The sequence below is a fragment of the Tachypleus tridentatus genome, chromosome 2, assembly GCF_004210375.1.
Source record: "Tachypleus tridentatus isolate NWPU-2018 chromosome 2, ASM421037v1, whole genome shotgun sequence".
NCBI classification, from domain to species: domain Eukaryota; kingdom Metazoa; phylum Arthropoda; class Merostomata; order Xiphosura; family Limulidae; genus Tachypleus; species Tachypleus tridentatus.
In genome coordinates, this window is record NC_134826.1 from 150,597,690 (window position 1) to 150,622,868 (window position 25,179).

General features: G+C 30.2%; 1 pseudogene across 1 annotated transcript in view; it reads left to right on the forward strand.

Annotated features, from left to right (window-relative positions):
* The window catches only part of LOC143245359 (spectrin alpha chain-like), an 81,552-nt pseudogene that overhangs the window by 29,101 nt on the left and 27,272 nt on the right, over positions 1-25,179 (forward strand). Inside the window, exons 11-32 of the transcript XR_013025598.1 lie at positions 443-544; positions 1,164-1,301; positions 1,847-1,957; positions 5,241-5,318; positions 6,189-6,343; positions 7,304-7,446; positions 8,658-8,832; positions 9,913-9,981; positions 10,531-10,774; positions 11,437-11,559; positions 12,374-12,441; positions 12,760-12,909; positions 13,281-13,373; positions 13,771-13,905; positions 15,963-16,223; positions 18,044-18,235; positions 18,777-19,013; positions 19,330-19,511; positions 20,056-20,155; positions 22,022-22,170; positions 23,038-23,331; positions 23,850-24,012. The product of XR_013025598.1 is annotated as a spectrin alpha chain-like (transcript). The remainder of the gene's footprint in view (positions 1-442; positions 545-1,163; positions 1,302-1,846; positions 1,958-5,240; positions 5,319-6,188; positions 6,344-7,303; positions 7,447-8,657; positions 8,833-9,912; positions 9,982-10,530; positions 10,775-11,436; positions 11,560-12,373; positions 12,442-12,759; positions 12,910-13,280; positions 13,374-13,770; positions 13,906-15,962; positions 16,224-18,043; positions 18,236-18,776; positions 19,014-19,329; positions 19,512-20,055; positions 20,156-22,021; positions 22,171-23,037; positions 23,332-23,849; positions 24,013-25,179) is intronic.

Here is a 25,179-nt window from a genome sequence, read left to right on the forward strand (position 1 = left end):
AACTTCAAATATTACTGTTTATAATAATTCTTCTGCAAAATAAGCCTCAGTCATGATAAGTGTTTTAATAAACAGTGTGAAACTGAATTTATTTTGATTAGAACAAAGGCTACTAGTTTAAAAATGATTTTTAATTTGTGATCAAAAATCTTCTTAAAATTTACAACAAAATTAGGGTTAACCCCTGGAGTAGGTGACTTGTGTCCCTACATAAAGTGCTCACTCCAAGGGGCACCAAAACTGACGTTGCAATTAGTGGTTCTTGTGAAGTTTTCAGAGGCAGGGGTGTTGAATGCAATTTCTGCACAGGCCATAATTTTGCCCTGGGCCTACTGTGCACAAAATTAATAACTTGTAGATTGTTTGTCAGGTTTTATTTAATAAATATATATATATACTTTATTTAAAAGAATGGAAAATAATATTTAATTTTTTATGACAGGGTGAAATTGATGCCCGAGAAGACAGTTTCCATGCTTCCACTGAAGCAGGTCAGAGATTGTTGAATGAGAAACACTCAGCATCTGACGAAGTAAAAGAAAAGGTAAAGTCAAGTACTGGGTTTGATTTTGAATTAATATGTGTAGGGAGAAACAGTATAAAACCAGTATTTGTGGTGTTCAAATATGAATGTATATAATTTTTTATCTTTTGGTTACTATTACATTCTTATAGAATATCATCCAGCATGTGATATTTCACATGTATTAATTAGTTTTGTCTTGTTTATCTATTTCAAATTCATCCATATATCTTTGAAGGAGAGATCATACTATCTCTTCAGTCATTCAGATAATTGAATTATCAGTTATAAAATCAATATTTGTAGTTTTCTTGATTAGAATATTTTGAAATAGTTCAGTATCTTCAACTGATTTCTTTCTCTTTTCTTTATCAATGAAATAAATAAAGGTTATAGGAAAGTACATTACTGGCCACAGAGTGAATTTGACAAGCACTGATCTAAGTAGACAAGTTTTTATGTGAATTAACCAGTAGGCACGTAGGAGACTTTTATTAAGTCCTTTCTATACATATATATTGTTAAATGTACACCTTCCTTTTACCTTCATTTGCAAACTTTTTGAAAAAATGTAACGTATGACTTTGTAAAGTAATTTTGTATAGAATCCAGTGTTTGACTCCTGTTATTTTATGTCCAGCTTCTTACATTAGCTAATGAAAAGCAGTCACTTCTTTCCTTGTGGGAAGAACGTCGAATTCTGTATGAGCAGTGTATGGATCTTCAGCTATTTTACCGTGACACGGAGCAGGCTGATACTTGGATGGCCAAACAAAATGTTTGTGTAAAGATTTTAAATTTTTATTGTTTTTCTGTTATACATAACTTACTGGTAACTTCAGTGAAATTGCTTTATGGCTCGTGTGTTTATATACATGCACAGTTATTCATTTATAAATCGGTATTTATAGTCCTATAAATTACATTGATTGTGAATAGTTGATAAAATCAGCATTATATATCAATAATGAAATTAATACAGATCAAACGGAAACATTCACAGTGAGCCTTAAATGGTATCATTACAAGTTGTTTTCATCACCATAAACTCTGTTATTTCCATACTTTGTCTTTAAAAGTTTTATAAAAGTGGTGTATATAATTTAATGTTTTATTTATTATAATAATTCTTTTTGAAAAGTAAATAATAAAGTATAATTCACTATAAATATCAGTAACTTTATTTTGCAAAAGTTACGAGGTTGCATGGGATGCAGTAAAATGTAAAGAAGATAAAATGTTGGATTATTGTTGTTATAAAATGGTTTATTACAATTTTTTCATGTTGTTATAAAATGGTTTATTACAATTTGTTTCTTTTAGGCATTTTTGGAAAATGAAGACTTGGGTGATTCTTTGGATTCAGTAGAAGCTTTGATCAAGAAACATGAGGATTTTGAGAAATCATTGGCAGCCCAGGAAGAGAAGATCAAAGTACGTGTTGTCTCTACAGAAGTTGATCACATCTGGTTTCTCATACTCACATATTCAAATTAAAAATTAAGACTTACTACTCTAACATCACAATTTGTATACATATCACACATATTGGTCAAAGTATAAAGTTTATGTTAAAATCTTGCATTCATACAGGAGTAAGTTTTTAAAATATTTTTAAAAATTGAAAATTTTCCTCGGTTAACTACATTATTAGTGAAATTACTCTTTGATGAATCTTATTCAGATAATTTCATCTTAAATTTCTGTGGAAAGCTGGTCTGTGTGTGTGTGTGTGAATTGACAGGTTTTTTTAAATGTATTTTCCATGGAAAGCTGGTCTGTGTGTGTGTTTGAATTGACAGGTTTTTTAACAGTATTTTCCATGGAAAGCTGGTCTGTGTGTATGTGAAATGACAGGTTTTATAACAATATTTTTCTTTTAATTAAGTTCTTTGTGATATTAAACATCAGTATGGGGCTTGCTATTCAATGTTTGTTTATAACATTTTCTTATTGTATAGATTTGTTGTTAATTTTGGAGATTCAAAGACGTAGAAATATCTTAAAATAACTGACTTCCAAGCCTTTTGTTTGCAGTTTCTATGTTTTCCAAAGAAAACAATTAATCACATTTATTCTGTTGTATGGAGCTTTGCACCAAATTTAGGATCATTAGGTCCTCTATAGCTACTGTATAAACCACCCCCCTCTGAAAAAAACTAACTTTAGATCCATCCTTTATCTTTCAGGAAGTCATGTGCTCTCATGGATCATGACATTATTTTTATGATATATGGATATTATGATTGGTTTCTCCTCTAGCGGTTAATTTGAAGTTTGCTATAATGTTCTTGTGCTCTGTTAAGTTTTATTACATAACTCTAAAATTTGTTCTTGAGACATCTCAACTGTAATTACCACTCTTACTGGTTTTCATTTTTGATTTTGATGCACAGCTTGAGTTTCTCTAGATATTCTTCTTAGAGAGGCTTCTCTGTTCCCTTGAAGTGCTTGATGCCACATATGTGCACGTGTAAACAAAATCCACTGTACCATTAACACCAGTACACAGTAATATGAAGTTTAAATGAGATAACTACAAAACTTTCAGTAAAGAAGTATAAAACTGTTTTATGTCTGACAAGATACATACTGTGCCATATCCACACAGTTTGAGAACTGCTTATGTCAACTATACGTTATTTAGTTTAATTTTATAAAACTGTTTTATGTCTGACAAGATACATACTGTGCCATATCCACACAGTTTGAGAACTGCTTATGTCAACTATACGTTATTTAGTTTAATTTTATAAAACTGTTTTATGTCTGACAAGATACATACTGTGCCATATCCATCCAGTTTGAGAACTGCTGATGTCAACTATACGTTATTTAGTTTAATTAAATATAGGTTATAAGACACAAGCGTGGAATTTTCATTTTGTTTTTAATTACTTACATTTGAAAATAAAGTCACCTTGGATTGTATTGGTTTAGGATTGAGAATGTACTGATCATAGTCTGAATAAGAAGTAACAAAATGATCAATAATACTTGTAGTTATATAACTCATGTTTAGTGTGAGTTTTATGATCATATGAGATAATGTTGCACATTCTTTAACATATGCCTTGAAATAATATAACTTATGTTTAGTACAAATGTGACTTTTATGATTATATGAGATGTTTCACATTCTTTAACATATGATTTGAAGTATTGTAACTTATGTTTAGTACAAATGTGAGTTTCATGATCATGCAAGACGTTGTCCCACATTCTTTAACATGTGTCTTGTACCCAGCGTAAGTTATATTACTTCAAATGTGAGGTTTTTGATCATGTGAGATGTTGACCCACATTCTTTAACATGTGTCTTGTACCCAGCATAAGTTATATTACTTCAAATGTGAGGTTTTTGATCATGTGAGATGTTGACCCACATTCTTTAACATGTCTTGTACCCAGCATAAGTTATATTACTTCAAATGTGAGGTTTTTGATCATGTGAGATGTTGACCCACATTCTTTAACATGTGTCTTGTACCCAGCGTAAGTTATATTACTTCAAATGTGAGGTTTTTGATCATGTGAGATGTTGATCCACATTCTTTAACATGTGTCTTGTACCCAGCGTAAGTTATATTACTTCAAATGTGAGGTTTTTGATCATGTGAGATGTTGACCCACATTCTTTAACATGTGTCTTGTACCCAGCATAAGTTATATTACTTCAAATGTGAGGTTTTTGATCATGTGAGATGTTGACCCACATTCTTTAACATGTGTCTTGTACCCAGCGTAAGTTATATTACTTCAAATGTGAGGTTTTTGATCATGTGAGATGTTGACCCACATTCTTTAACATGTGTCTTGTACCCAGCGTAAGTTATATTACTTCAAATGTGAGGTTTTTGATCATGTGAGATGTTGACCCACATTCTTTAACATACAACTTGAAGTAATATAACTTATGTTTAGTACAAGTAAGTTTGTGATTATGAGATGTTGCCTCGCTTTCTTTAACATATGACGTGTAGTAATATAACTTACAATTAATACAAGTGTGATTTTATGATCATATGAGATGTTGTCCAACATTCTTTAACATCTGTCCAATTGAGAATATGACCTATACTCCCACTAGAATCCACACATGTGTATATAGCAATATGATTAGTTGAAATGTTGAATGCTGTATACAATGAAATATCTGCATTGATATATTTTAATATTTGACATTTTTGTTATTTCAAAGAAAACTCTCATTTGTTCCTTTAAAGTAAATTCCTTTTCTATAGATTTCATGACATGGTATAGTACAATATACAAGAATCATAAAGCATCCCATAAACAACTGTATTTTTTAAATAACCTCAACTTTTTGTCATTCCCTGAATGTTTTTATTTTGAAGAATAAGTACCCCAGAAATACTGATATTAAGATCTGTTACAAACACTTAAACTACGTGGTCTATACAAGGGTAGCAAACTTAGTCACCACATTAGAATTTCTTGCTAACTTTGAACATCTAGTTTCAGAAAGTTCAACAATTATGAACTAGAACTGGGTTGTTTAAAATTAGGATTTTCCTGAAATATAGTATTTATCCCATAATGAATCCAAACTGATAAAAGTTTAGTCAGAACAAAGTTTCATTTTCTAAAATTTTGTATATATATTCAAGCTAAACTGAAACTATTGTTTAGTAGGAAGAGTTAAACTCTGTGTATACTTTCTGTGTGTATGATAGAAAGAATGTATATTTTACAGGCTCTTGATGAATTTGCCACCAAACTTATAGAAGGTCAACATTATGCGTCAGATGATGTAGCACAAAGAAGAGCAGCGGTAAGTTAGATCAGTTGAATATTTGTATGTGTAATAGAACTTATAGAAGGTCAACATTATGCGTCAGATGATGTAGCACAAAGAAGAGCAGTGGTAAGTTAGATCAGTTGAATATTTGTATATGTAATAGAACTTATAGAAGGTCAACATTATGCGTCAGATGATGTAGCACAAAAGAAGAGCAGCGGTAAGTTAGATCAGTTGAATATTTGTATGTGTAATAGAACTTATAGAAGGTCAACATTATGCGTCAGATGATGTAGCACAAAGAAGAGCAGTGGTAAGTTAGATCAGTTGAATATTTGTATATGTAATAGAACTTATAGAAGGTCAACATTATGCGTCAGATGATGTAGCACAAAGAAGAGCAGTGGTAAGTTAGATCAGTTGAATATTTGTATATGTAATAGAACTTATAGAAGGTCAACATTATGCGTCAGATGATGTAGCACAAAGAAGAGCAGTGGTAAGTTAGATCAGTTGAATATTTGTATGTGTAATAGAACTTATAGACTTGTATTTATGTCATCCAGACTTTCAAATTTTACTTTAATGTAAAAAATATATTTATAAAATTACACTTTTCATTGCATTCTACAATTGTACTAAAATATAATCATTTTGAGGGACATGATTTTTAATACCCATAAATGAAAGGGACAATTGCATAGTTGTAGTTTAATAGTTGTTTATTTTATATGAAAAATTTAATGTTAGTAAATCTGTGGTGATTAAGTCAGAAAACATTTTATGTATTATTGGAAAAAATCGTTGTAACTTATGTATTTCATAATAAAGCTAGATAACTCAATTTTCACTTAGATAAATCTTTGTATTTGAATAATTTTAGTTTTACTGTTATCGTTTCAGCTACTAGAAGGTCGGCAAGCGCTCCAGGATAAGTGGAGCTATCGTCGTACGATGTTAGAAGATTCATATCGTCTTCAGCAATTTGAACGAGACTGTGATGAAACAAAGGGGTGGATTAGTGAAAATTGAAAACTGCCATGGATGACAGTTACTTGGTAAAACCTTTTTCAGTTGTTTTGTGTTGTTCTGTCAACGTAGTTCTTTAAACAAATGCTCTGCTTTGACCCCCATGGGTGACAGTTTTCCAGGAGAAAAAAGTGTGAACAGTCTATTGCTAATTTTTATGTTAATGAATTTAAGACTTAGTGATGCCTAGTTTATTTATGTATTTATTTTAACAAAGTATTATCAACCTTGAGAGAATGCTGGATGGAAGAGAACCAATTCTAATTCACCATTACAAGTTAGGAATTAGTTTGTGTTTTATAATTTTACAAATTCAACTTCACAGAAATAAATTTTAATTAATGCCTTAAAAGACTTTAAAAGGATAATTTATGCTCATCCATAGCATTTGACCCTCAGGTTACAAGTTTGAATCCCCATCACACCAAATATGCTTTCCCTTTCAGCTGTGGAGGCATTATAATTTAATTGGTCAATCCCACTACTCATTATTAAAAGAGTAGTCCAAGAGTTTGCAGTTGGTGGTGATAACTGGCTGGCTGCCTTCTCTCTAGTCTTACACTACTAAATTAGGAATGGCTGGTGTAGATAGCCATCATGTAGCTTTGTGCAAAATTCAAAAACTAACAAACAATGAAAAGGATAATTTGAATAATTATTAAAATATTTTTGGAGATTTTAGGCTTGCTTATCATGCAGTTGTATTAAAATTATTTATTGTACATAGAATTTGCATAGTAACAAAATTATTTTCAACTACTTTTTTGTGTTTGTTGTTCTGTTACTTTTTTAGAGTTTTGTAAAATGATGACATTAAAGGAGATGTTTAACTTAAAAACTGTTTACATAAATTTTATGTAAAAGTAAGTCCTTACATCTTCATATTTAAAATATATTTTCTGTTTTTTGTACATTATATGATAACAACAAAGGGTAATATCTCTAACCTTTGGACAAATTTAGGTTTACCCTGAACTTGAATTTTTCAGGACCCAGTGAATCTAAATGGAAAAGTTCAGCAACATCAGAACTTTGAACAAGAAGTGAATGCTAATAACAGCAGGGTTGATGAAATCACAAGTACAGGACAAGAACTTATTGACAGTAACCATTACGCATCAGTAAGAATAAAGTAAGTCACTTACTTGTTGCTAGTGTTAGCAGTTTCTCTAAACAACTATTGAATTAATATGTTACGTACATAACTCTAGCAACTAGATACAAAGAGATGTGTTCATGATGCAGAAAAGTCCAGAACAGCTAGATACAAAGACGTTTACACGATGCAGAAAAGTCCAGAACAGCTAGATACATATATGTATGCTGATAAAACCATAATCTTTGAATACATTCAAATGAGTATACAGTGTTAGTAGCTCAATAGTCCATGAATATTATGTAATATTGATTGCTGTCTGTGAGCTTTTACATGTAGTAGTACGTTTAGTGTTTTTCTGTTAAAGTCTTTAATGTCTATTTCATTCAACAGCTACTTCATTTTTTTATGCTTTACTTTTTATTGAAATTATTTCATTGTCGTTTACACTCTGTATATTAAAATATAAACTATTTTATTTTACAAATACTGTGAAATGTTTTACATACTATTTAGTAAATGTTTATACATCTAGATTATAGAAATTCAAAGAAATTTCTAATAGTATTTAAGAGGTGAAGTTAATTACAGATAAAGGGGGGAGGTTGTAATCAAATAAACAGTCTATAAAGCTTGGAACATGTAGTAGTTCAATATCATATTTTCAAATAGATCCTCATGTAAATCTTTTAAATTTTAAAAAGAAATATAAATAATTCGGTTGTAACAATTGAGTCTGATATAACTCAATGTTAAACCCTATAGCATGTTGAAGTTCCATTTCTATGAATCAAATGGGTAATTTATCTCAAGAAACAAGACGTTTAAAAAGACATCTAGTTCTTTTCCTACTAGCTATGAATATATTTACAGTACACTGTTTTTTTTTTTTGTGAAATGATGAGACTGTTGCAAGAAGAAACTAATAAAGTCTCCCCAGGAATGTTTTTACAGTCAATATGTACGATGAATCTTCATTGATTAATGCTGTTCTTTTTCAACTTTTTACATTCCTAGGTCTAGAAGCTGCTAGAACATTGATCTTGTGATCCAGACAGTACATACTCAATTATTTGTAGCTGTCAGATATATAAAACCATATTTACAGGGAAAAGAATCCGTAAATACTCATATCGCAGAACAGCACAAAGTCTTTTAAATCTTGTTTAAGAAAATTTATTAATTAAAAATGTTATACGTATTGCTGCACATCACATTTATCATTAATTATACAATATGCTTATCAGTGAAAGAATGGGTGAGATTGTTGATTTGTGGGAGTCCTTGACTGAAGCAACTGCCAAAAAGGGAACCAAAATGAAAGAAGCGTCGGCTGAGCAACAGTTTAACCGTGGAATTGAAGACATTGAAATTTGGTTGTCTGAACTTGAGGGACAGCTTCTTTCAGAAGATAATGGCAAAGTTTGTAAACTTTATTACAATTATCATTTTCAAAAGAGATTTTTATTTATGGGAAAAATTGTAGAAAGGTTAATCTTTACGTTTCTGATTATATTTCTGTAATACATACCTAATTGATTATTATATTGTATACTGAACTAAAGCTTAACAAATGTCTGGACTGTTGTTTCAGATATTTTTATACAGTTAGCATCATAAATTTATAAATTGGGGTTGTGGTGGCTTACATAGGAATGGCTATTTAGTCTTAAGTGGAACAACGTTTTATAGATCCATTCCCCATATCTTTGATACTTTTTAATTTCAGTTTATTCTTAAAAATTTTGTGTAACTGTATTAGGTAATAACATGATTGCATTTGCTAATAATCTAATAAAATATTTCCTAGAATATTACCAAAACATTTGTGAAGTACTACCATACGGTAATCAAAACATTTGTGAAGCACTACCATACGGTAATCAAAACATTTGTGAAGCATTACCATACGGTAATCAAAACATTTGTGAAGCACTACCATACGGTAATCAAAACATTTGTGAAGTACTACCATATGGTAATCAAAACATTTGTGAAGCACTACCATACGGTAATCAAAACATTTGTGAAGCACTACCATACGGTAATCAAAACATTTGTGAAGCACTACCATACGGTAATCAAAACATTTGTGAAGCACTACCATACGGTAATCAAAACATTTGTGAAGCACTACCATACGGTAATCAAAACATTTGTGAAGCACTACCATACGGTAATCAAAACATTTGTGAAGCACTACCATACAGTAATCAAAACATTTGTGAAGCACTACCATACGGTAATATTTCCTGGAATATCTTGTCTTAAAAGTGTTTGTCTAAATTCTAAAACAAATTGTGGACACAACTTATAAATGTAATAGTAATATTACTATACAACATAAAACTTGGTTTTTAAATGTACTACATTTAATAGTGAATTACATTTAAGTTTTTGATCATTCTTAGTAACCTGTACAAATAAATGTACCTAATTTAGTGATGTAATTTTGGAAATCAGTTTTATATCCCGTTATAATCCATATTCCTAAAATAACAGGATCTTACTAGTGTCCAGAACCTACTGAAGAAACATGCCCTACTTGAAGCTGATGTCAGTTCTCATCAGGTGAGGTTTACCAATTCACAATCAGATCTCTTCTATTGAACTTTGATGCCACAAAACTGTCTTAATAATGTGACATATAGCTCAAATTACTTTAGATATGATTTGCAAGATTAACTTTGAAACTTTATTTGTAAGTTTTAATGAGTATTATTCTGTCCTTTCAGTGGAAACTAAAAATTTGTTATATTTTAATTCTTGTATTTTTTTGTCATATTAAAGGCTTTCCTATGTCCCTACATTTGCAAATTTTTTATATTATATAAGTAATATATATTACAGATACAAATTATGACAGTAACATATATTTGGAAGCACTAGCAAGAATACTCTTTAGATTATAAACACTGTGCAACATTTTAAAATTATTTATAAAATTTATTAATTTCAGTGACTCTTTGTGATGAGAAAAATAGAAACATACTTGTTGTAAGAATTTATTTTATTGTGAAACGTTTTTTAAAATATTTTTGGGCTATTAAGTCAGAAGTTTACTTGTTGTCCTGAAAGAAATATAAATTGTGTTATAGTTAGGTTTGCTACCTTTTCCAGGATCGCATTGATGGTATCGTAATCCAAGCTAACCAGTTTGTTGAAAGAAATCACTTTGATGCAGATATAATCAAATCCAAACAAGTTGCTCTGGTAGAACGTTACAATGGCCTGCAGCAGCCAATGAGTGCAAGGCGCCAACGTTTAAATGATTCTCTTCATGTGCAACAACTGTTCCGTGATATTGAAGATGAAGAAGCTTGGATACGAGAAAAAGAACCAATTGCAGCTTCTACCAACAGAGGTCAAATAATTACTTCTGTCATGGTTAAAATTAATATTTTTAGTATTAAAATTATTCTAAGATGAAGTGTTTTCAGTAATTTTTATTTGCATTTATTTAAACATTTAAATTCCTCACGTTATGATAGATTTGAGGTACATGCTTGCAGAAAATGAGAGTTTGGGAACATTTTTGGATTTTGACAAAATTTCAATGTTTCCAGAGTGCTTTTTGAAAGTGCAACTGCCTCTCTAAGTAAGACATATGCATAAAGTTATTCTATTTCCACCTTGTTTATATGTGCAGATGTCATGTAGTTTTATTGCATTTACAAATAACTTTCTAAAAATGGAAGTATTTACTTTTAGGAGACATAACATCTTATTAACTCCCTTCGGGGGTGATGACTTAGTTATTACTAGTTTTGATGCTTCTAACCATTATTTAACTTCCAGTAAACCGTTGAGTCTGTAGTTTTATCTGTATTGATACAAAATGTGATTGGTTAATTCATTTAGATTGTGGCTTTTTGTTCTTTTTAATTCCAAAATTATTACTTTTGTATGTAAATGGTAGTATATAAGAATCAGTAAATTGGAGATAGCTTCACATAGCTACAAAGTAAATCAAACATATTTTCTCTGAAACCCTTTATATATATATATCTTTTATTTTATTTCTAGGAAGAGACTTGATTGGAGTTCAGAATCTAATAAAAAAACACCAAGCTGTACTAGCTGAAATCAACAACCATGAACACAGAATTCGAGCTGTGTGCCAGGTTGGAGAAGAAATGACTAATGAAGGTAATTATTTTTTTTTCACTCATTAGGTATGTTGTTGTTTTTTTTTAATTTGAACAGGTGTATGTTCCTTTTGTGAAATTTACCCACAAAAGAACAAATATATAATTTTTTGAATTATATATATATATAATTATAATACATAAAAACTATAGCAAAGCAATGTATTGGTGTGTTCTGATAAATATGTTCACATGTTGTCAGTTTACAAAGTTAATAGACTTTAAATTTAACAGTTTAACATTGAGATTTTAGACCAAGTTCATTTAACTGATGTGTGGCTTAAAGTAATGTTTGGATTCAAAACACGAAATACTAGAAACCAAAATCTAAAATAAAAAAAGGAATTTGTTACTACAAAACATAACTCCATCTTAGAAAATAAACCATGCATTTATAAGTTAAATTAATTGTAAGTTAGCATAGTTAAATTAAAGTTTACTGACATTTATATATATATATATAAATCAAATAGCAGTTTATAATCTACAGGTAAATAACCCCCTAAGTGAATTTAGATAGACTGACGTTTACTGACTTTATAAATAAACCAAGCATCAATCAGTATATTATCTACAGGTAAATAAACCCATAAGTGAGTTTGGACTGACTGACATTTACTGACTTTATGAATGAACCAAGCGTCAGCTAGTTTATAGTCTATGGGAAAATAAACCCTTTATATCAGATAAAATGTTTTTATTATTAAATGTCATGGATATGTTTAAATTCAAAGTTAACATTATGGTTAAAATACTGTTGGAGATTATGAATATTTAAGATGTTCAAGTGTTGAGAAATAAATTATCTCTGATAGGTCATTTTGCTGCTGATGAAATTCACAGAAGATTGGAGCAGTTGAATGACAAATGGCAGCAGCTTAAGGTCAGTTTCTATATTTTGTTGTAAGAAAAGATAATGACCAGTATATCGTGTCAACACCATAGAATAAAAACTGGTCGTAATAATACACTCCCAAACTAATATTATTGGTTGAAAAATGATTGATGCACTGAAATTAATAGTAAAGATGCACTCCTGAAATGAAAGATAATACTCTAATCAAAATAATTACACATACTTTCAAACAAAAGAATGTTAACTTAGTATCTTTTAAGCAAAGTTGCAACAATGTAATTAAAAAACCAAACTTTCATATACACACAACAGTGAATCCATAAACATATTTTTTATCTCTGTTAGGACAAAGCTCGACAACGTAAAGAAGACTTGGACGACTCTCTTCAAGCCCATCAGTACTTTGCTGATGCCAATGAAGCAGAATCATGGATGAAAGAGAAAGAACCTATTGCTGGAAACCAAGACTTTGGAAAGGATGAGGATTCTGCTGAGGTGAGGTATTGAATGTTATGTATTCGGTGTAATGTTAACAGTATAAATTTATGTATTCAAAATTAGTATTTACTTTAGACAGAGAACTGAACAGATGTTTCTTTATATGACACAACATTAAATTCATTTTAACAGACAACATTTACTAGCAGTACTTTAATTTTGATAGAAAATTATTGCATGAATATTCCTCAAATAATTTAAAATGTTTTCGTTTATTTTATTGTTTTATACATGGTAAATATGTAAATTTTAACATTTCTTGTAACCTTTAGTATGATATAGCGACAAACATATAATTGTTTTCTGTGAAACTTTTATTGAGTTTTACACCTTATAGATACAGATATGTTTTATAAATGAATGTGTAGGCCCTCTTGAAGAAACAAGAAGCACTTATGGCAGATCTGGAGGCTTTTGGCAACACCATATCTGGCTTGAGAGAACAAGCACAGGCCTGTCGTGTAAGTTACTAGGTTCAATTCCATAAGTACTGGTTAAACAGTACAATATATTGCAGTAAATAGAGCAGAGTGATGGAAACTTTGATATTAATGCTGATTTGAAAGGGTAGTTAATTAAAAACTTATTTATGGTTAGCAGTGGAACTGATGAAAATATAAAAAAAACATAAAACACACATACATGATTATTTGCCATTGTAGGATTTTTACATAACATATATTGAATATATATATTAGTTACAAACGTGATAAAATGTTGAAGTCAGAGTCTTTTAAGAAATATTGCTAAGAAGTTCAAGCATGCTATTTAAAAAAACATAATAAACTCATTCCAGACTTGGCTCCCTTGGTGTAATTGTTTTCTAGTAAAGTACAATATAATTTTACTTTTTAATAGCAACAAGAAACTCCTGTGATAGACCAAGCTGGTAAGGAATTTGTTATGTCATTGTACGACTATACAGAAAAAAGTCCGAGAGAAGTTTCAATGAAGAAAGGGGATATATTGACGTTACTCAATAGTAACAATAAGGTATTTCAACTGTTACAATAGTAACAATAAGGTAGTTCAACTGTTACAATAGTAACAATAAGGTATTTCAACTATGTTACAATAGTAACAATAAGGTAGTTCAACTGTTACAATAGTAACAATAAGGTAGTTCAACTGTTACAATAGTAACAATAAGGTAGTTCAACTGTTACAATAGTAACAATAAGGTATTTCAACTGTGTTACAATAGTAACAATGAGGTATTTCAACTGTGTTACAATAGTAACAATAAGGTATTTCAACTGTTACAATAGTAACAATAAGGTATTTCAACTGTTACAATAGTAACAATAAGGTATTTCAACTGTGTTACAATAATAACAATAAGGTATTTCAACTGTTACAATAGTAACAATAAGGTATTTCAACTGTTACAATAGTTTAAAACACGTTACTCAATAGTAACAATAAGGTATTTCAACTGTGTTACAATAGTTTAAAAACACATTACTCAATGTTAACAATAAGGTATTTCAACTGTTACAATAGTTTAAAAACACGTTACTCAATGTTAACAATAAGGTATTTCAACTGTGTTACAATAGTTTAAAAACACGTTACTCAATGTGAACAATAAGGTATTTCAACTGTTACAATAGTAACAATAAGGTATTTCAACTGTGTTACAATAGTTTAAAAACACGTTACTCAATAGTAACAATAAGGTATTTCAACTGTGTTACAATAGTTTAAAAACACATTACTCAATGTTAACAATAAGGTATTTCAACTGTTACAATAGTTTAAAAACACGTTACTCAATGTTAACAATAAGGTATTTCAACTGTGTTACAATAGTTTAAAAACACGTTACTCAATGTGAACAATAAGGTATTTCAACTGTTACAATAGTAACAATAAGGTATTTCAACTGTGTTACAATAGTTTAAAAACACGTTACTCAATAGTAACAATAAGGTATTTCAACTGTGTTACAATAGTTTAAAAATACGTTACTCAATAGTAACAATAAGGTATTTCAACTGTGTTACAATAGTTTAAAAACACGTTACTCAATAGTAACAATAAGGTATTTCAACTGTGTTACAATAGTTTAAAAACACGTTACTCAATAGTAACAATAAGGTATTTCAACTGTGTTACAATAGTTTAAAAACACTTTACTCAAAAGTAACAATAAGGTATTTCAACTGTGTTACAATAGTTTAAAAACACGTTACTCAATATTAACAATAAGGTATTTCAACTGTGTTACAATAGTTTAAAAACACTTTACTCAAAAGTAACAATAAGGTATTTCAACTGTGTTACAATAGTTTAAAAACACGTTACTCAATAGTAACAATAAGGTGTTTCAACTGTGTTACAATAGTTTAAAAACACTTTACTCAAAAGTAACAATAAGGTATTTCAACTGTGTTACAATAGTTTAAAAACACGTTACTCAATAGTAACAATAAGGTATTTCAACTGTGTTACAATAGTTTAAAAACACATTTTTCAATAGTAACAATAAGGTATTTCAACTGTGTTACAATAGTTTAAAAACGTAATCCACTGTAGATAAGGTGTGACATTTCTCATACCGAAGTAAACATATTGTTAAATTCTTTCAAAAATTCATAAAATTTAGATATTAGGAACATTTACATCAGAATTACGATATATTCTATTAAATTGTACTTTACTCACTAATAAAAACATTTGTAAAATCCTTATTTTGTTTTATTGTTATTTGTATATTTAAACCAGTTTTTCCAAGTGTTAGAATTCATTTTGAATTGTCAAATTTCATAACTTCTTACGAATCTGGTAAATTGATCCATTTTCTTAAAGTTGAGAAATGAAGATAGACATTTTGCTGAAACATTGGAAAACAATAACTTAAAAAAATTACTATAGAACTATTAATGTAATTTGTTGAACTTTCTGTAGCCCTCTTAATTATCTCAGACTCAGTATTGTTCCCCTAGCAAATAAAATGGTCTATAATTTGATGCCATAGTAGAAAAAGACTTAAAGTTGAGAAGTTAAACCTTTATTTAATGACCATGTTACTTTTGTCTGTTGTATAGGACTGGTGGAAAGTGGAAGTTAACGATCGACAGGGTTTTGTGCCAGCTGCTTATGTAAAGAAAATTGAAGCTGGTCTGTCTGAAAGCCAACAAAACCTTGCTGACACCAACAGTATTTCTGCTAGACAAGCTCAGATTGAAGCTCTGTATGCAAACTTGCTCTCTCTGGGCAGAGAGCGCTGTCGGAAACTGGAAGAAACTTGCAAAGCCTACCAGTTAGTTCGAGAAGCTGCTGAACTTGCACAGTGGATAAAAGACAAGGTAGCTCTTATTGATTCTAGTTTTTTTAGATAAAAATATCTTATATTGCTGTAAGAAGAATTTTTTGAGTGGTCAGGCCATTGTCATTTTAATATGGTTCTGGGACTGTCCTCAAAGAAAACATTTGATATTTAAATTTTAGAATATTAAATCTTGTTTTCGTGACATATACTGCATGCATACAATATGACGTTTTGAAGTAAAAGCAGCAAGTTTTAATGCATAAGAAGTAGCTATACGTGGAACAGGAACATGGTTCAGAGCTATACGTGGAACAGGAACATGGTTCAGAGCTATACGTGGAACAGGAACATGGTTCAGCCATGGCCTAACTGAACTCATCGTGTGTGACTGTTTTATTGATTTTGTGAAAGTTTGTGAATATTTCTTTTATTTTTTTCCTTTGTACAGAAACTTAACCGTCTCAGTGGGGGCTCAGTCAAATTGACCAGCCACATGACTTCTTTCTACTTGTTTAAAATCTCTCTAAATTTACCACTTATAACTTTCAATATAGTGTGTATGTCTTCACAAAATTTGGCAGGCTTTCAGTTAACATTACGAGTCTTTCACATATAAACAATTATATTTATATTTGTTTGGTGAAGTATTTTTTAATATACTAAAATAAAGATTTGTTCACAAATATATTGAGTATTTGTTTTGGATATTTGATGTGCAAAGTGATTTTCGTGTTAAGATTAAAAATACTTTTTTTCATCTCAAAAATTTAAAATTTCCTTTGTGCAACCTTGAAACCTCCTAAATACATTTTAAATATTTGTTTTCAGTAAAACTTCATATTATATTTGTTATTTTCTCTATCCTATCTCTGTACAAGATTGGTCAATTTGACTGCTCTTATAACCACCAAAAGAAAATTGATATAAATCTAAATTATCTTTTTTTTTTTCTAAAATAACTTCATATTGTAACATGGAACTACATTCGCTAATTCCAAGTAGTCTTAACCCCATAACAGCATACATCTTTCATAATTATTGCCCTCTGAACTATGACTAATTACTCTTGAGCCATTATAAGTTGTAAATATTGAAGGAACATGGAGCTCATGTTATGCTATCAAATTCCATTATCCAGTAGCTGCTTGTGTGTGTGCTTTGTGAAATATTTTAATTATATTATTATTTATTTTACCTAATCTAACTTTAACTAACCTAGATAGATAGGTTAATTTTAATTACTTTTATAATAATAAACATGAAATAAAGGTATATTTCTTTTATTTGATAGCTCTGTAACCAAACAGAATTGGAGGCTATAAAAATTATGGTTTGTCTAAAAATTATGATTTTTAGCGATTAATTTATGTTTAATTTCATAGTTTTTTAAGGGTGGTAAATAAAATATAGAGGACCAGAATTCAGGATTTTTTAAAATATTGCCTTATAAAATTAATAACTTAAAACTTATGTACTAATTGATATAACATAAATAGAAAATACGTGAATAAAATTTTGAATGTAAGTCAGGAAAACCTTGTGTTGTGCACAGTATGCAAGTCGTGAAAACCTTGTGTTGTGCACAGTAAGCAAGTCGTGAAAACCTTGTGTTATGCACAGTAAAGGATGCCCATGGTGATAGGGTTAATTACTCATAAATAAGATAATTTGAGAGTACTGGCACAAGCTGGAGGTTTTGGATTCAGTTACTTATATAAATTTAAAATTGCTATACACCTCTTATCCAGTTACAATCGCTGATTGTTATTAAGCAGCAAAGATTACTTTTTGAATGTATGGGGAAAATTGATAGAAGAGCTGAGATTTAGTATTGATAATATATATTTTTTTTTTCAGGAACAAGTTGCAAATATTCAGGAGGTTGGTGAAGATCTGGAGCAAGTCGAGGTGCTTCAAAAGAAGTTCGATGATTTTCAGTCTGATCTTAAAGCTAATGAAATTCGATTAGCTGAAATGAATGAGATTGCTACCCAGTTAATGAACCTCGGACAGACAGAGGCAGCTCTAAAAATTCAAACACAGATTGAAGTAAGACATGCATATTATGTTGTAGAGTTTTCTACTGAATTTCGTGAATAACTGCTACAAGATTGAGTCTTACTAATTTTACTGGTCTGTCAGTGATACGTTTATGGACTTACAACACTAAAATGCAAGGTTTTATTCTCCTTAGTGGATAGAGCACAGCCCACAGTGCAGGGTTGCACTGAATGAAACTTACACACTTATTTTACTGAACATTTATTTCTACTGTGTAAAGAATGCACTGTTTCAAGGTTTAAAAGAATTAATTAAGGAAATGGAAAACTGTACACTTAAGAGTATTTTATATCCTTCCCTGTCCTCACCTGATAACTCAGTAGTAAATTTGCTAATTTATAGCAATAAAAGTTTGGTTTTAATAACATAATTAGATAGCTCATTTTTTATCTTTATAGCTTACAATAATACATACCAAAGATTTATAATTATCTTTTATAAAGAGGAGAGAATGAACAAACAATATTCCGATAAAATGTTCTGGTCTCTATGTATTTTGTAACACATGAATAACCTCTGTTCACTGCAGGACTTAAACCAGAAGTGGCAAGACCTTCAGCATGTCACTTCTGAGAGAGCAACCCAACTTGGTACAGCCCACGAAGTTCAGAGATTCCACCGAGATGTAGACGAAACAAAGGATTGGATACAGGAGAAAGATGAAGCACTGGAAAGTGAAGATTATGGACAAGATCTCCAGAGTGTCCAGACTTTACAACGAAAACATGAAGGTTTAGAAAGGGATCTAGCTGCTCTAGGAGACAGGGTATTTTAAATCTGTTTTTTATGTTATTTCTTTGAGAACACTGTTTTACATGTGACAAGTGACTAAAGTACTATTATACAAATATATACTTCTGGTTTAAGATATATATTTTAAGCATTTGCCTCCATTGTAAATCAGTTTAATGTTTGCTAAGGATTTTTATCTGCTAATTACAAAATACTGTTAATTACTGTGTTATAAACAGTTGCTACCTATTCCCCTTTTTAAAGATGGTGTAAGTGATGAATTAATATTAATTTATATTACAGCAAATGTGTTTAATTCTAAAAATAAATCGCTGTGTAAAACATTATAGATCAAACAGCTCGATGAAACTGCCAGTAGATTGATGCAGACACATCCTGATTCAGCTGAGACAATCTATGTAAAACAAAAAGAGATTAACGAAGAGTGGACACAGTTGACTGCTAAAGCTAATGCTCGCAAAGAAAAGTTGTTGGACTCGTATGACCTCCAGCGTTTTTCAGCTGACTACAGGCAAGATTATTAAACAATAATTCAAAATGGTCACTAAATTAATTACCAAGTAAAAGGTTCAGTGAGTGCACAAGTTTTTTGTTATGCTTGTGGTACTTTGTAATAAAAATCTGATACTTTAAAATTAGGTATTTAATCAAAGACCAACAGTAATGCTCCCAGAGTAATACTTTCTGGAAGTGACTAACCAAACTTTCTTTGTAATCAATGGTGGGTTACCAAAGATATAATATCTGTAATTTACAATCAAAATTCATACATTCAACAAAAAGTAATTTACTCACACTAAGTTACACTTTTCAGAATTATTCACAATGGTAATTCATTGCTAGTTATTTTGAGAAAAAATAATGTATACAAGGATATAACATTAAATAACTAACTAATTAATTGATACACATGTAACATATTAGACTTATATTTCTGTAACATGAACATTTTTCATTAAGCATGTGCCAGTGTCGTAAAATATTTATAGCTGTAGTAATGTGAATGAAAGTAACATATTTAAATAACAGTTTCAATTATGTTTTCAAATATGCAGAGACCTCACATCATGGATCGGCAGTATGACCAGTTTGGTGTCTTCTGAAGAGTTGGCTAACGATGTCACTGGAGCTGAGGCACTTTTAGAGCGCCACCAGGTAGAAAGATTAAGAACTATTCTGTAAACAAAGTTCTTCATTTTCAGTGTTATCTTTGTTCATACTTCACTTAATTTCAGCCTTTATAGCGTATTGTGCAACTTATTATTGTTTTATGTTCACACCAGTTCTACATTCTTAACTAATAAACTTTGGATGTGATATAGTACCATTCTTATTGAAATGTTTATGTCATTCTTATTATTTTTGTATTATTTATATTTTGCTTTGTAACATTTTATTCAAAGATTGAGAGAAAACTTTGTTCATGTCTTAATACATCCTATATGTTACCATTTTTATGTCTTAATACATCATATATGTTACCATTGATACGAGTGCTGTTTTATGTAGAATTACCAGACATATTTTCTGTGGCATATCACTGGTACAGGTATCATTAGAACTGCCTTCCCTTTTTCTTCTGAATTATTATTTTTGGTTTGACTGACTTTTCAACAACTTGCATACGTGTATCTAAACACAAAGAAACACAGTGCTTTTAATTGTCATGTTAACTAACAGTTCTTTTTTCTCATAATATTTATAAAATTATTTTCTTTAAAATGTTAGGAGGAATGCAGATGCTTGTCTAATTTAAATTTAATATATGAAATTTCTGTTTATTTTCATAATTTAAGAAATAAGTTGTTTTTTGATTTCTTTTTACGCATGAAATTTATTTAATTAAAGAAATTACCAGTATAACCAAATTGTCAAGTTTTATGGACACATTAATATATACTATGTAGCAAAAAAATCGACTTCTTGTAGATTTTCAGAAACAACAAATTTATATCAAAATCTAGTCACACCTACTACTTGTAAACTTTGAAAATTATACCAAAACTCAGTTTCCTCTGATATGTGTTTTTAGAAAAAAAAGTAAGAACTGATTGACTATTTATTATACCCTCATTTGCATGCTGATGTAGGGAACAAACTTTAAAAGTATGATCTTTGATAAGACATCAGCTCAGTTAATGTTAGAATGGTTAATTATGAACTTGTTGATCAGATATTCTGGAATAATCCATGTCTTGAATGTTTAGTTTTTAATAAGAAAAATTACAATATCTTTTATAAAAATAGTAATACAGAGTGAAAATATGTAGGTGTTGAATGTATAATAATAGTGAAAATATATATGTGTAACGTTTTAGTAATACAAAGCATATACATGTGTGAAAATATATGCATGTGTAACGTTTTAGTAATACAAAGTGAAAATATATACATGTGTAATATTTTAGTAAACACAGTGAAAAATATACATGTGTATTTTAGTAACACAGTGAAAATATATGCATGTGTAATGTTTTAGTAACACAGTGAAAATACGTGCATGTGTAATAGTTTTAGTAACACAGAGTGAAAATATGTGTAATGTGTAATGATTTAGTAATATAGAGCGAAAATGTTTTGTAGACACAAGTGAAAATATGTGCATGTGTAATGATGTTTTAGTAACACAGTGAAAATATGTGCATGGTGTAACATTTTGTGTAATGTTTTATAACACAGTGAAAATACGTGCATGTGTAATGTTTTAGTAACACAGTGAAAATACGTGCATGTGTAATGTTTTGTAACACAAGGAGCTATTATGTGAAAATAGTAACGTGTAATGATTTATATAAAGAGGCCATTCTTCAGTTATATATGAAGTTATAAAAGATGTATATAGTTGCGGAACATTTGCTATTGGAGAGGTTTAGGAAGAAGATTGCTGTATACTTCTTATATAGACATATGTACAAGTGCTATGTAAGTGGGAGTTGGTTTTAACAATTGGAATTAAAATATATATAAAAATCAACAACAAATATTACATTACAAAAATACAGAATACAGTGTTGGTTTCAGGAACACAGAACTGAAATTGATGCTCGATCTGGAACTTTCCAAGCCTTTGAACGTTTTGGACAGCAGCTATTACAGAGTGGCCACTATGCTAGTGTTGAAGTTCAAGAAAAGCTTGAAAAAATGAACGATGCACGTAGAGAACTTGAGAAGTAAGCATGAACGTGTGTAGTTATAGTAAAATATAATACAAGTATATAATTGTATCATATAATAATATAGTTCCTGATCGTGAGAGGATATGTAGATGAAGGTTTGTAGCTAATAAGATGATTTTAGACATTTCTAAAGTTATGGATCACATTACTTTTGAAAACTAGAGCATTCTCTATATCAGTTGTCTTGCACTTAAAAAAAAATATCTACAATTTTCAATGATGAGTCGTCGTCATCTCAATAAGTTAGATATGATAAGTAAAATATGAACTGTTTGGTTATATTAAACAATGACACAATAATAAATGAACAATGAACAATCTCTTGAAAATATCACATATCAATAATTTGCTAAGCATGGTGTAAATAGTAGAAAATAATTTTTCTTAAAACTGCATTATAGGAAGTTTTTAATATTTGTATAAATGGTTGTTATTGATCATATGTTTCATTTTAGTTCTTTATAACTAGATAAAATGGAAGTACTTGGATATTACTTGTATTTAGAAAGAAAGTAGCAATTGAAACATTGAATATCATTTTCAACTGTAGGAATTAAAATGTTAAACTAGTTTTTTATTGGACTTTTGCTTTCATCTGAATCTTAGTATGCAGCACTTGTTTTTTTTTGTTTACTTGTTTATATATTATTAATAATAAAGTCTTTAAAAGCTGGTTTTCAGATACTTATGATTTATTCACTGTTTTCTTTGTACAAGAATGCCAAATTATGTAAATAACGCCTTCAAAGACAGAAAGAGAACGTTAGAAAAGTGACTTTTATCAAGGAACATACAGCGACCATAAGAAATGTAACCCATTAATGAATTGTGTTTCTTCTCTTCTAATTATGCATGTTTCAGTGCATGGATTGCAAGACGTATGAAATTAGACCAGTGCCTGGAGCTCCAGCTGTTCTATAGAGACTGCGAACAGGCTGAGAGCTGGATGGCCAGTCGTGAGGCTTTCCTTAGCTCTGATGACATGGGAGGAGACAATGTAGAGGCCTTGATAAAAAAACATGAAGATTTTGATAAAGCTATTAATGTGCAAGAGGAGAAAATAACAACTTTGGCACACATGGCTGACCAGCTGATTGCCAGTGATCACTACGATTCAGATACCATTAGAGAAAAGAAGGAACAAGTGCTCGATAGGTGTGTGTATCTCTTGTAACGTTATTTAACTGGATATTTTGATATTTATTATAAAGTAAAATGTCGTACTAATCTTTTGTTGAAAATATTACTGTGTACAAAGAAGCACACTTTTTAACATGTGCATGGAGAACAGATATGTTTTTTAGGGTACTATGGGGTGACCTTGTGCTTAGGATTTGAGAAACTCTGTTTATGACCTAGAACAGCATTTCTTAAACTGGGATTGCAAGGTTGCTTCATGAAGTTCAGAATCATGTTTGATATTGAATGAAAATATTTTTTAAAGTATTTATAGTATAAATAGTTTTCATAAAGTTAAGTGTGTATCAACTAAAACATAGTTTTGGAATACAACTTTTCAGCTACATAGAATCTTTCTTTAAAACAAAAAAATATTGATAGATTTAGGGAATGTGGAAAAATTAAAATAAAAGGGGTCTTACAATATTAAGGCTTGAGAACTGTGATTACATGTTAAGATAAAATATATTTTAATAAATTACATATTCACCTAGATGGCGCCACCTGAAAGAAGCTCTGATTGATAAAAGGTCAAAACTTGGTGAATCCCAGTCTCTACAACAATTTAGTAGAGATGCTGATGAGATAGAGAACTGGATTGCAGAAAAGGTACAAATAGCTAAAGACGAATCCTACAAGGATCCTGCTAATATTCAGGTGAGTAAACTGGAAAAGGTGTGCAGTTCCATGTAAAAATGTTAGGACAAAGCTAAAAATTATGTTTCAGACTACTTTTAAAGAACAATGGAAGGTAAATCACAAATTAAACATCAAAACTGTATTAATAGTCATATTTAGTACAACAGAAACTCAGTGAAAATGCTTGAGTTTAGCAAACAGTTAATATTTTGTGTGTCCCCCATTTTGCTTTAATAACTGCAGATAGTCTTATAGACATTGTTTCAACTTATTTAATCATAGTGTTCTCTGGTATTTCACTTAAATGTCTCTAATACATGCCCATAAAGTTTCTTTGGAAGTAACTTTTGATTTGTCAAGTGTTTGACTTATCAAATCCCAGATCTGCCCACTTGGTTTCACATTATGGTTTGGTGGAGGTCATTGCATCATTTGAATAACTCCAACAGTTTCTTTCTTAACTAAGTAGTTTCTACACATGATCAGATATTCCATTCTGATTGAGTCTTCTTGATACTGGACACCTTTTTGTCATTTGGTACATGGTTGTTTATCTCGTGTACGATCATTGGCAGTCTTCCTTCTGTCCCGAAGGCTGCATAGACGAAGATACTTAACATAAGTATCATTGAATTTAGAAGTTCTGCCTCTTCCTTTCATATTTTTTAATTTATCTGTCCAAGTCTTACAATAAATGGTTTACTTGACAGTGTTTGTGAAGCATTTCAAGTCTTTAGCAATTTGTTGGAGGATCCAACTAGCATTACATATGCTTTTATGAGAACTCTCTGCTTTACTGACAGTTCTCCATGCTTTTTTGGACCATGGAATTATAATGAAAGTTAATATATAATGTTAAATATTTTTATTGGGGTTTATATGTGGAGTGTTATTAGATTGATTTTTTTAGTGTATACCACTGCCACATCTTAGCTTCTTTCTATATAACTAAGACACTACATTGTGTAGCATGACAATTATTTATGACCCTATATTTGAGCAGAACTCTTATGACATGTCCAAGGTACAGGTATAGGAAATCCTAAAAAAATAACTATTCTCACCCTGGCTCATTCAGTTGTCAACAGAGATCAGTGGAACATTATGATAATGTTGAAATTTACATTCCATAATGGTGTGGAAGAATTATCTCCATAGAATGGAAATAATTACAAAATATTCTCT